At 35.3% G+C, this 13606-nt stretch overlaps 1 protein-coding gene across 16 annotated transcripts in view; it reads right to left on the bottom strand.

The window, feature by feature from the left end:
• LOC105463752 (macrophage scavenger receptor 1) overlaps window positions 1–13606 on the bottom strand; it is a 764939-nt gene that overhangs the window by 388936 nt on the left and 362397 nt on the right. The window lies entirely within an intron of this gene.

Raw genomic sequence — 13606 nt, 5'->3', positions numbered from 1 at the left:
GCTTGGTAGCACACGCCTGTAGTCCTAGCTACTCGGGAGGCTGAGGCAGGAGAATCGCTTGAACCCAGGAGGCGGAGGTTACAGTGAGCTGAGATCATGCCATTGCACTCCAGCCTGGGTGACAGAGCAAGAGGCTGTCTCAAAAAAAAGAAAGAAAAAAAAAAAAAAAAAAATCATAGACACTAGAGGTAACGTACATTTTTAGTTCTTGTCCATTCATTTCTGTCTCCTACTGACTCTGTAGTTGTCATTTGTGGTTTTTTGATTTCTCATGCAGATGGACACATTTCTAGATGGGTGGTTGTGTTGGCACTCTGGATGGAGATGGAACTCTTCCATGTGCCCGAGGGAGCACCTTCACTTTACACTGCACATGCTCTAGCAGGATGGAGTTTATTAATGTGTAGTGTGGATTGATGGCATTATATCTTTAGGAATTAGAAAATGTCATCAGAGGCAAAGTTATTCAATTAAAGAAAACGTATCTGCCTATATATTAGAGTAAATGTTAGGAATATATAAAGTATTTGGTAAAATCAATTCCGTCTATAAAAAGAAAGGGGATTAAATCTATTTAAGGGGATAGCTGATATTATGTTTATCAAGAGATAAATTTAAGATACAGTAAGATATTACTAAAATATATGTATCTATCTTTGACTTATTAGTTTGCGTTATATAAAATTTCTGATTTCTAACAATCATGATTGAATATTGGCAAATTTCTGGTGTAAACTAATATGTCATAGTTCTGGTGATAGTCTTTCTTGGAAAAAGAAATTTCAATTATATGAAAACCTTTGAAAAGAATAAATCTCAAAAGTAATTATTTGCTCACTAAAATGTGGGTTACAGTCCATAATTTGATAGTTCGGAATGGGTTCTATTTCCCTGGACAAATGAGACAGCATCAAGACTATCCTCTGTGTTCCTTATCCACCCATTTTATTTCCTTAGAAAAAGTGTAATCATTTATCTTCCAAAATGGGATGCTTCTGAGAGTAAAAGAAGAGCTATTAGTTGTCAATGTGGATTTAAAAATCTAAACTGGAACTGTACAGAGCAAAGCTGGTCCATGATAATTCTCCTTACCAATAACTCAGGAGTTTCTCTACAGTGCCTTGTTTCTAAAATTCTGGAAGAAACGTGTATTGATTCTAATTTTATCACACTGGATTAACACAGGATCCAACTGGTTCACCCAAGGATCATTTCTCTGTTTTTACAGAATGATCCAGTTTGCCTAGATCTGAAGACTCATTCCTTCATATGACATATTGGTTTTTGCCCTCACTGATGGTTCAACAACAGAAATGTGATTGTCAGAATTAACTTTAATTAAATATTAAAACTAATAAAATCTATTTCTTGCTTTATACTTCAATATTATTATTTTTACAATAAAATCTATTTTAAAATAGTGTACTCACTTAAATACATCAGTTGCATCTTCCTATATTATATCAGTAAATCATCAGCAATTTTTAAATGTATCGGAAATACTAACGCCAAAATAAGCATAAATATAAAATAAATTATTTGTTCAACGAATTTAACAATTTGCATTTCATGTTATTTTCATCATCTATATTGAATTCTTACTCCATAATGTTCTTTTCTACCTATTCTCACCACTTTATAGTCAGTTTCCTTTATTGTTGCTGTCTCATTTCCCTAATTTTTAAATATTGGGAGGCCTCAGAAATTAACCTTCAAAAATCTTTTTCTTTTCCCCACACTAAGTCCCTGCAGGATCTAATACATTTTCATATCTTCACGTACCACCTAATGACAATTTTCTGGACTCCAGAATCATATGTCCATCTGCTTCTATGATACATCCACTTGGAATTCACATCTTGAAATTTTTAGGTCCCAACTGAATCACTGCTATTAAATCTCCCCGTCCCAGCTGATGATTTATCCTGCCACAGATTTATCCTTTCTAGTGGTGGTTACTGCTGGTCTACACTGCTCAGGCTAAAATCCATGCTGTTTGATTTCTCTCTTTCTTTCATACTCTGTTTCCAGTGTATTAGAAAATCCTATTTACTCCAACTTTAAAATGTATCCACAGCACTGTTCAAAACAGTCAAAAGGTAGAAACGATATATTGTCCATCAACTGATGAAAAGATAAATAACATGTCTTGTATCCATATAACAGAATATCATTTTGTCATTAAAAGGAATTAATTACTGATATATGCTACAACATGGATGAACCTAGAAACATTATTCTAAGTAAAGGAAGCCAGTCACAAAGGCCACATATTTTATAGTTGGATTAAATTAGTAGAAAGCCATTGACCTGAGACTGTCCATACTTCGAATTTCCAAGGAACACTCCAAAATCTATCTTAGGAATATATACATTTTTGTAAAAAACAGCCAAAAGTCAGCCGAAGACAAATAACTGGTCATAGACCATGCCCAAATAAGGCAAATGCCTAGCTGTAGCCAGTCGGATGATTTCATTAGTTTGCCTTTGTGTTTGGCCTATAAAAGCTTGCTGCTCATGCTGCTGGGTGGAGCTCTCTGAACCTCTCCTAGTTCTGAGTGCTGTCTGCTTCATGAATTGTTCACTGTTCAAATAAACACTTTTGAATATAATTTGTCTAAAGTTTTTCTTTTAGCTGTATAATTCCATTTATATGAAATGTCCAGAATAGGGAAATTCAGAGAGCCAGACAGCAGATTACTGGTGCCAGGGGAAGAAGAGGAGGAGGGTATGGGAAATCACTGCTTAAAAGGTACGGGGTTTTCTTTTGGAACATGTAGAGTGTCTTGGAATTAGACAGAGATGAATGTACTAAATGTCACTAACTGTCACATTTTAGAATGATTTTTTGTTATGTGGATTTTACCTCAATAAACAAAAGCAAAAAATGTGTGTCCAGAAATAAATCACTTCTTACTACCTCCAACTGTAATCACCCAATGGGTTCTTCTTTCTCGCCACACAAATAAAACCAATTTGCTAAGACTGTGATATTGCAGTAGAGAAAGAGTTTAATGACTGCAGAGCTAGCCAAGTAGAAGGATTAGAGTTATTACTAAAATCAGTCTCCTTGTGAACTCAGAAGCTAGGGTTTTATTATAATTTTGTGGGCAGAGAGCTAGGAAATGGGTGCTGGTGATCGGTTGGGATGAAATCATAGGAACATCGAAAACAGTTACTGTGCATTGTCTGCCTATGGGTGGAGGCAACAGGACTGGTTGAGTCATGAGTCATATGTCCAGGTGGGGTGATCAACTGCCAGAATATAAAAGTCTGAAACAGCACATCTACATCTTAGCAGAACTCAAGCCCCTTCCATAATCCTACTCTCATGGCCTTTCATTTGTCATACAAAGGTGGTTTTTGTCCAAGCAAAAAGGGCATTAGTTTAAGGAAGGGAATATTATTCTTGCTTGAAATTTAAACTCTAAATTCTTTCCATGGTTATCTTGGTCTACATCCAGGAATATGCAAGAACAGCCAGCCTATGAGGCTAGATGCAACGTGGAGTCAGCCATGCTAGATTTCTCTTACCATTGTAATCTTTGCAAAGATGGCTACAAACCCAGGACCCTGGTTCAAGATACTCTCTTGAACGAATGAATATCAACATCTTTATGTGACTATCAAGACCCAGGAAGATCAGCCACTCCGTTGCTTCACTGATCTCACCTCTTAACTTTGCCCCTGACCTCTGATATCTTGTTTTATTTCCTCTCCTCCAGCCAGAAAGGTTGACCACCTTTTGACTCCGTGAAATGAGACAAGAAATCATCTTAGGGTCTTTGCAGTTGCTGTTTCCACTACCTAGAATTCTTGCTCTGCTCAGATATATTCATTTTTAATCCATAGCTTCCTTCTGAAATAATCTTTTCAGTAAGGCTACTCCAGGAATAATCACAGCCCCTGTTCTCCTGCCCACACAACCATTTCCCTATTTGACTTTATCTCTCAACATTTATCAATAATGTGTTACACATTTTTATGTATTTATCTTATTGCTTTTACCCCTTTCTCTAAAATAATGCTCCATGCATTTTTAAAAACCACAGATTTTTACCTCTTTTTATCTCTGATGTAAACAGTACCTACCACATTGATAGACGTCCAGGTGTTATTCAAAAATTGATAAATATATGAGGCCTTTAAAATATATTGCAATACTGAGCAAAATTAAGGAGATCAGACTTACTGATTATTAAATTTAACAAAAAATTACTTTTAAGTTTTAAATGCTGGTTTTGTAAATTCTGCTGTAAATCATATTAAAAGATATTCTAAAGTCTCTTATATATACAGCTAATTCATTCTGTGCCTCACAATCCTGTTTTCATAGCAGTGTCAGCAGAAAAGAACTGATTGCTGTAGATTTTGTTGAAGCTCATTTCCAATTTCTGATTAAATTGCTTTTATTGAACTTAATTATAATGCAAATATGAACAAGCTAAGAACAATAACATGGTCAAACTTGATCAAAAAGTGTCCACAGGACCGTGCTAAAATATAAATTGTATGGACTCAAAGTATGTGCATTAAGATAAGCATTAGATCAAAAAACCACTGTTGTAATATTTTCTAAATTCAGGGTTGATTTAATGCAACTCCAAAGCAGACTATGGTGGAAGTTTATATAGGAAAACTGATTTTAATTAAGAGTTTAAATGGTCTCAAGATAAACAGTATGTGTTCCGGATCTTTTGAGTTGGAAGAAAGGGTTTTGAATCTCGTTTTATCCCAGATAACGAACAATCCACATTTTCAGCTTTCTAAATTATTGCACACATTTTATAAACGACCAGTCATAGAAATCCTAATTATATAAGCATGAAATATGGCTATGTCTTTGACTATTACAAAATTTTATTTAAAATATGCAAAGACTACTACTATTTGTAATGCCATAAGCAGTGCACAGGCATCTCATAATACTGCAGGACAGGTAGACTGACTGAGGTCCACAAATAATCAAATCTCATTTCTATCATATTTGTAAACTACTACGTCATCAAATCCTATATTGGACTAGCCTGTATTTTAAAAAATCTGATGTTATACTTTCCCTCTGAGGGCCGTGGTACTCCTATAAAAGCTTAGGAAAAGAGAAACAAAGAACTCAGACCATCTACAGATTAAGTAATCGAAAGAAAAGGCGGGAGGTGTGCTCTGTTGACAGTGCTTGTCTGGGATTCCCTCAGCTGCCTTTCAGTGACCACATTTCAGTGACAGGACTATCAATGTGCCATAGTGTTTCCAATAAAGCTAGTTATTAGCCTTCAGAGCACCATGACAAATAGATTTGAGGTTTCAATGAAACTAAAGCTAAAGGGTTTAGCTGTTTAAAACACGTGTTGTACATGTTCTCTAGTCAATGTATTAAAAGTTGGAGATATAATTTTTCATTCAACATTAGTTTACACTCATCCAAATGTAATTTTCTCAGCAATTTAGTAGTGCCTTATGGAATTGGCCATGTAATGTGTTATGCATGAGGAGGTGACACTCTGTTATAAAATCCATATTCTCTATTTTATATAAGAAATGAACATTTATTTGCGGTTAAGGGACTGAAGCAGAAAAAGCAGCCAGGCCAATAATCAAAATGCAGACATTTCTTTATCAATTATTTGAGGGGGTTACAACATGCAAATGAAGCAGCCACATAAAAACATATCTATTTTTCACAGTATCAGGTTTTTTCTTTCTTAGGGCTCATCACTGTTTGTCAAAAATGTGTTTAACAAAGATGTGTTTAACAACAGCAACGAACTGTGTTAAACAAAAGCTATCTCTTCCTCTTGGTTCCACTTGAGGCTTTGATCTTTTCAGAGTTCAAAAGCAAAACGAAGTTGACTGTCAAAATTGAATGAAATGTGCTCAAGTACTGAGGAAGTCATTAAAAAAATTTGGTTGCAGACTTCCTGTGGTTGGAATGGCTTTGAAAAACGTTGAAGGCAACTGACATTATACTTATTACAGCAATATTCTGCTCAAAATTTACATAGTTCTTTGTCAATTCTACATTAAAACTTAAATTACACAGTGAGAATGAAGCCTTGTTTGGGATGCACCTAACACAAAGACGGTAACAGGCGTCATCTCTCGGATTGGCTCTACTCTATTGATAGGTAATGGCATTTTGGTGTGCCAATTCCTGAGAGTTTTGAAGTTAAATCTGAACTCAGGAGGAAAGAGGGTCCTAATCTACTGATCATGCCTGCCAAGGGCAGAATATAGAAGCAAACTTCTAGTTCTAATGTTGGAACTCCAAGGCAGCCATGCACTTAAGCGTACTGTCCCCTGTATAAATAGCCAATGCTCAAGAAAGTTTATGTTTTTCTTCCAATTTCTTCCACTGGGAAAAGAATTAATTTAAAAGACAACTCCTCTCCTAGGCGGCATTGAGAGAGTAAACACGTCCAAAGTACTGTTTTGAAATAGTCACTCTAACATGTCTCTAATTTTCTGAATTCCTACATTTGTCCCATATATTTACTCCATTATTTGCCTTCAACATGTGTAGGACTCATATTTATTAAATTGTTCATGTATTCTCCTAGGACAATTAATTTCAAAATGTGGCCACAATGCAATATTCCTTCCTACTTACCAAACTTTTATGGTATCTGAAATGTACAACAAGAACTCTTAACCTAAAGACATATAAAGATACATTTTAATGATTACGAAGCAGAATAATATAGTGGTTATCATTATTTAAGAGCATTTAATAGCCACAAAGTTCCAAGCTTCAGTTTCTTTATCCATGAAATGGAGATAGTATCACAGGTGATAGGATTGTTACATATGTTAAGTAAAATAATCTTTACTAAGTAATTTGCACATACCTAGTACAAAGTGAATTCTTAAATATTATATTTTTAAAACAAAAAGTAAATTAGTTTAGCATATTGGCACCATCTGAGAATACAAATCAAGTCACCTAACCCATATATACCACTGTCTCACTAGCATTCTTTTTTTTTTTTTTTTTCTAGATGACTCCTGCTAGAACGTGGTATGACTGGCCTTCCAAGTTCAGGCTACAAGTTCCTCAGGACTCATCACATCTCCTGCCCCATAAAATCTTCCAGCATTCTCCTCCTGCCTGGCCTCTCTCCAGTCTGCTCTTTCTGAAAGTGTCTTTCCAACAAATTTGACATATTTTCAAAAACTTGACTGCCATGGGGAAGTCATAGTCTAAGAAACACTTCTTGTCTAGCCTACTTCCTACCCAAGGCACACAAGATGTCAAGACCTTCTCAGTAGAGTGAAGGATAAGTTAATTATTTTTTCCTGGTAACCACCATTTTTGGCTTTTGTCCCCCTCCCTTGACTATAGTCTTGTTTCCCGTACTTATATGTCTCTTCTCTAATGTCATGCTCCTACATTCATCTACATCTATTACAACTCTATGTTATAGTGTGGTCATTTGATTCTCCTCTCTTTCCCCACAACCACTGGGTTTATGAAGTAAAGTATATGGGGTAGCCAGAGTTATGATTAGTGTCTGCTGGGAGGGGAGTAGTAATTTCTTCTAGAGATCTTTGCAGACACAATCTATGCAACTATTTCTTGTAGCTTTTCATATTAAAGCTGAATTTCATTTTGGTTTAGATTTGTTCCCACCCAAATTTCATCTTGAATTGTAGCTCCCACAATCTCCATGTGTCATGGGAGGGACCTGGTGCAAAGTGATTGGATCATGGGGACAATTTCCCCCATACTGTTTTCATGATAGTGAGTTCTCACAAGATCTAGTGGCTTTATAGAAGACTTCTACCTTCGCTTGGCACTCATTCTCTCTCCTGCCACCCTGTGAAGAGGTGCCTTCTGCCATGATTGTAAGTTTCCTGAGACCTCCCCAGCCCTGTGAAACTGTGAGTCAATTAACCATGAGTCACAGTCACTCTTTTCTTTATAAATCACCCAGTCTTGGGTGTTTCTTCATAGCAGTGTGGGGTATTTCTTCGTAGCAGTGTGAGAATGGATTAATACACATTTTATAGGTATTTGTATTTTCATTGCTCACTTATCTCATATAAGATTAGAATGGATCTAACTGTGTTCCTTAGGGTAGAGTTTCTCAAAGTATTTGTAACAGAGAATCAGTTTTTCCCCTAACCTATTTTACATCAATATTTTATTAAATCAAAAAATAAATTGAAAGAATAAAATAAAAACAGATATACAAAGTAATAGTCGCAAAATTTTTAAAACAATACAGGAAAAAGAAAATGACAAAATCTGTACAAGGTGTAATTTTTACTATCTCATCGGTAGCTAGTTACCATAGTTTATCCTATAAAGCTATAGCTACATTTCAATTGTCTTCTCTGAAATAAATTGGTTCTGGAATTTTAATACTTTTGGGTAACAGCTGACAAACCAGCTTTAAGAGATTATGTGCCATGACAGTCTGCTACTCACTCCAACATCAACTGGCCTTGTGGGGTCTACAATATACAAATTGGTCCAGCAAATCCAATGAAGTAAATAGTTTTCCTCAGTTTCTGCACTTATGTCATCAGGAACCAGTGACAAACTTTACATAATACACATCACTGTCTGTATATTCATTTTATGTAGCGCTACTGAATAGCTCTTGGTTTTTTGTTTGTTTGTTTGTCTTGATAGCTTTTAGCAGGGCCAAATTTTATGATCAGGCCTTGATTTTTTAGATCTAAGTCTGAAACCAGGACTCCAAGTTACTTAAATTTTACACTTACTAAATTTGGCAAATTCACCTCTACAGTGCCAGTAACTCCTCTCCAAAAGGAAGAGTACTGAGGAAAATACAGGAAAAATTTATCAAATTATGTGAATTTTTGGTAGTATATCCTAAAACACTATGTTAAATCAAAGCAATAAATTATCCTAAATAACTAAAAATGCACAAAATAACCCAAGGAATTTGATTAAAAACAGCCCAGTTTTATTTTTTAAATACTATAAGATGCAATTTTTTTAAGAACTGGAAGTTCAAAAAGAAATTTTTAAGTATTGGAAGTTCAAAAAGTTTAAACTTTTACATTTCAAGGTTAAAGAGAAAGATAAACTATCAATGGCCGGGCGCAGTGGCTCACACCTATAATCCCAGCAATTTGGGAGGCTTAGGTGGGTGGATCACCTGAGGTCAGGAGTTCAAGACCAGCCTGGCCAACATGGTGAAACCCCATTTCCACAAAAAATATGAAAAATTAGCTTGGCATGGTGGTGGGTACCTGTAATCCCAGCTACTTAGGAGGCTGAGCCACAAGAATCACTTGAATCCAGGAGGCAGAGGTTGCAGTGAGCCAAGATCACACCATTGCACTCCAACCTGGGCAACAAGAGTGAAACTCCGTTTCAAAAAAAGAAAAAAAAAAAAAAAAAAAAGAAACTAACAACATATCTGTTTATTCATGAAATTGTAAGTAAAAACATAAAAGCAGAGAAGTATGAGATTCATAGAGACTATATCAGACAAAAATATAAGGAAATCAGTAATTGAAATAAATGTATTTATAAGGCCCCAAACCACAAAGTAAAAGATAACCACTAGAGAATAGCAGCATGTTATTTCTAAAAAGGCAACGATACAGCTGGGCATGGTGGCTTACATCTACAATCCAAGCACTTTGAAAGGCCAAGGTGGGAAGATGGCTTGAGCCCAGGAGTTCAACATGATCCTAGACAACATAATGAGACCCCATCTCTACACAAAATAAAAAATCATCTGGCCATCATGGCATGCATCATGGCATCCACCAGCAACTGGAGAGGTTGAGGTGGGAGGATCATTTGAGCTTGGGAGATTGAGGTTGCAGTGAGCCAATGACTGTACCACTGTGCTACAGCCTGGGTGACGGAGTGAGACCCTGTCTCAAAAAAGGGTAAAGAGATTATCAGTGTATCACTTCTGAAAAGTTCAAATTAAGATACCTTTTTCTACATGTACTCTTATGCTATACAAATGTCGTTCTGCAATGGTTGCTGTGATTTCATTTTCAATATCCACCCATGGCAGCTGAAATCTCCTTACAGTGAATGGTTTAGGGAAGGTCAAATGACTTAGTTCTACTTAACAGGAAGTGAGGAGGGTTTGCTATAAAAGAATTCCTCAGAAACATTCCTTGCCTATGAGACACAGAATAACTGACCTTTATTGTTTCCAGGACATTGGCATTGCTGTATACAATGTCTGGAACTGCTACATCTTAATTTCCACCAACCTGGCATTGAAGCTGACCAATGAAAGTAAAACTAAGAGAATTATGACAACCCAAAGAGCCAGAGAGCTGATGTCCTGTACCTGGAGTCTCCCCTATCTTTAGACTTCTTGTAAAAGGACGTAATTAATTTTCTTGTCATTAAGCATATTTGAATCAGGCATCCCTATCCCTTGAAGACGAAGGTACCCAATACGATATCTTTGTTTCTGACTGATGATTTGCCATGTTCCCTTCAAGGACATGAAGTATTGTGATTTGTTTACTTGCTAGTTTACTAGTAATCAGGTATTCCTCGGCAAAAGGCATGCTTGCAGAATTGAAATGGACATACCAATCTTAGACTATAATGAGATTGTTTCAATTTCAAGAGACCTGAGAGCATATCTTTCTTTACCTGTAAATATGTAACTTAGAGAAGATCAACGAAATTAATTCAATTACTTTTTTTGAAGTTCCAGAATTTATGATGTATTGTTTTGTCTTTAAGTATTTTCTACTTTCAATACTGCAAATACCAGATCAATTGATTAGCTTCATTGGACGACAGACTATCATATAAAATTGTTAAGCATCAATAGCTATCTGCTTGATATTTCATTCTCGTAATTCAATTTTTGTATTTGGTCAGAATCAAGAATGTAGTTTCAGGTTGCAGTAGGATAAAAATGGCGCATACAGAGGTAGAGCTTGCTTTTAGTCAATAAACATTCTTTATTATTTTGATCAGCTTTAATCCACATTAATATTATACCTAATTCATAAGTGTCAAGCCAGGTGTATAGATCATAGAATTACCTCCAGAATCTGACTTTCTCAGAATAAACTAGATAAGTTACTGAATTTCTAAACTAAAATGGATGCTATAGCCCACTTGAGACTGTAACTGAGTGTTTACAGCAACAATGAAACAGACCGAGATTATCTGGAATGCTTTGAAATACAAATGACTTTGTATCTGGGTCAGATAGCTTGTTCTGTTCAACCCAGTTTTAATGGAATTCACTTAGAGTTCAATCCTATAATGTTTTACTGCATAAATCAAAATCATATCTTTTAGTTAATACTCTGGCATGTCAATCACACTTTTAGCAAGATTCTAATCTCTATGCAAACATTAGGTCAGGATTTTATGGGCAAAAATAAATTTTAATACAAAGTTTATTAAAACTTTATCTTTTTTTTTCCCCCTTGGTTTATCTAACAGTGAGGGTTAACTTTTGAGGCTATTTAAAAATGGAATTATCCATGAAAATATAAGCCTGCTGGGAAGAGATAACATCTACTTCTCTGTTACAAGCAGAAAATGATTCTTAGTGCTCAATAAATGTTAAATTATAAATAATAATAAATGCCCATAAAGCCTGAAAGAAAATGTTGCTGAATGCACATCTATTTATTGATTCAGTCTCCATAGTACTTCCTTGTTGAAGAAAGCTTTATAAACTTAAACCAACATTATGCCAGAAAGATAAGAAAATGATACAAAAGGTGGAAGATTACAGAAAGGAAAGCAAATACAGCCCCTGAATGTGCAAAGTAGGAAACTGTTTTTGATAAAATTTTATGTGTATCCTAAAACTACACAGTAAATTTGTTAGAAAATTTTAAGAGAAAGGAATCTCTAGTAAGTTTAAACTCACTTATTATAGAAAACTGCTGTAAAATGGCTCAATTCAGCAGAAGTCTTTTACACAAAACAAATGAAATTATTAAGACTAACTTCGAAGCAGGTATATAAAAGCAACCGGGATAAAGTTCCCAGGAGCCTTTTTCAGTAGATTAAACATATGTCATGGTCATGGAATTTTTAAAGCAGAGCTTTACTTCTATTGGAGAAATCAAATCACTGCTACTGAAGGTCACTCCTAATCAGAAAAAAAAAAAAAAAAAAGAAAATACGAGTGAGACATAAGACAGACTGGCGATCCAGACTATATAACTGGGAAAGCAAGATAACAAAAGGAAATAAAAGAATCTCTTATAGAAGAGAACTATTCTGAGCTGAATAAATCTATGTGACTACTCATTATCAACAAAATTATATTTGAAATGGACTAATATCTAGATATATCTTGGTGACAGTTGTGGTTTCAGGAACAAAATAAATCCTAGGAATATCCAATTTGAAAAATCAAAATAGTTTGAAATAAAAATACTGCATACTAATTTAAAAATCAGAATGACTTCAAAATTCTTTTTTTATTAAAAAAAAAAGTCGAAAAAAACATTGTTCAGAAGTAAAAGCACTTGCGCCTGGTTTGGTTTCTCTTTTCCAAGTGCAGATAAGACTGCAGTTTTACACCTGCCTAAAAGTTGTTCAAGTGAGTTCTGATAAAATATTCATTCATACATACACATACACACACTCACATAGAGAGAGAGAGAGAGAGAGAGAGATGACAGAGACATAGGTATCTCCCTTAAGATGGTGCTACTGGAAATGCAATGCACACACCACTGCTGGTCTGGGACAAGACAAATAGAGAAACCAAGTATAAATTGAGAATATGCATTCAGAACTTTAATATCATTGCCATGACATTCAAGCACACAATTGTATATTTTAACAAAAATGAGTGCAATAAAATGGAAAATACAAATAAATTTACTCTTTCCTGCAGAGGAACTCTACCTTAAAAGATAGAGTGGGTCTTAAAACGCAAATCTAAAGACATCCCAAGTATGCAAAAATATGAGGGAGATACATGTTGACTGAGGACTTTGTATCAAAACAAATGATATAACATTGAGAGTTCTATCAGTATTAAGTGTAATTATAAAAACCTGAAAATCTAAATAACTTTAACTCAAACAAAAAACAGCTTTCCCCCATCCCCCCTACCAATCTCTCTCTCCTTCAAGAAATCTGAAAAGGTCAGTCATCCAGGGCTGGAAGGGAGATTCCTCAGTCATCACGGATCAGGTCTCGCTGTGTCTTTCTTCTTTATTATCCTTAGAATATGGCCTCCATTCCTCCATTCTTAAGGAGGAAGATGGGAAGGACAAAATGTTGCCTGCCTATCAGCTGAGTTAGTCCCTTTAAAAATAACTTTCTGGAATCATTACCTCAAAGGTTTTCTTTTCCAGATGTATCTTGATTTATGATGGGCTTATGTTCAGATAAACTCATCATAAATTCGAAATATCATTAAGTAGAAAATGCATTTAATATACCCGTATATTGAATCAATTCTCAACCCAGCTTCCTGTTTTCAGCTTCACATTTGTCCCTACTTACAGAGGTACCTGGTGAACTCTAATTCTAGTGCCCCTTTATCTGCTGGTGCAAATCAGGTTGTTTCTTGGCTGTCTTACTTGCTTTATTAAAACCTCTTGTTCATCTACTTTCCAACTCTCAAAAGTCTGTTGCAATCCCATTCAATGTTTTGAGTGT

This window comes from Macaca nemestrina, chromosome 8, assembly GCF_043159975.1.
Source record: "Macaca nemestrina isolate mMacNem1 chromosome 8, mMacNem.hap1, whole genome shotgun sequence".
NCBI lineage: Eukaryota > Metazoa > Chordata > Mammalia > Primates > Cercopithecidae > Macaca > Macaca nemestrina.
This window is presented reverse-complemented; position numbering and strand designations above follow the sequence as displayed.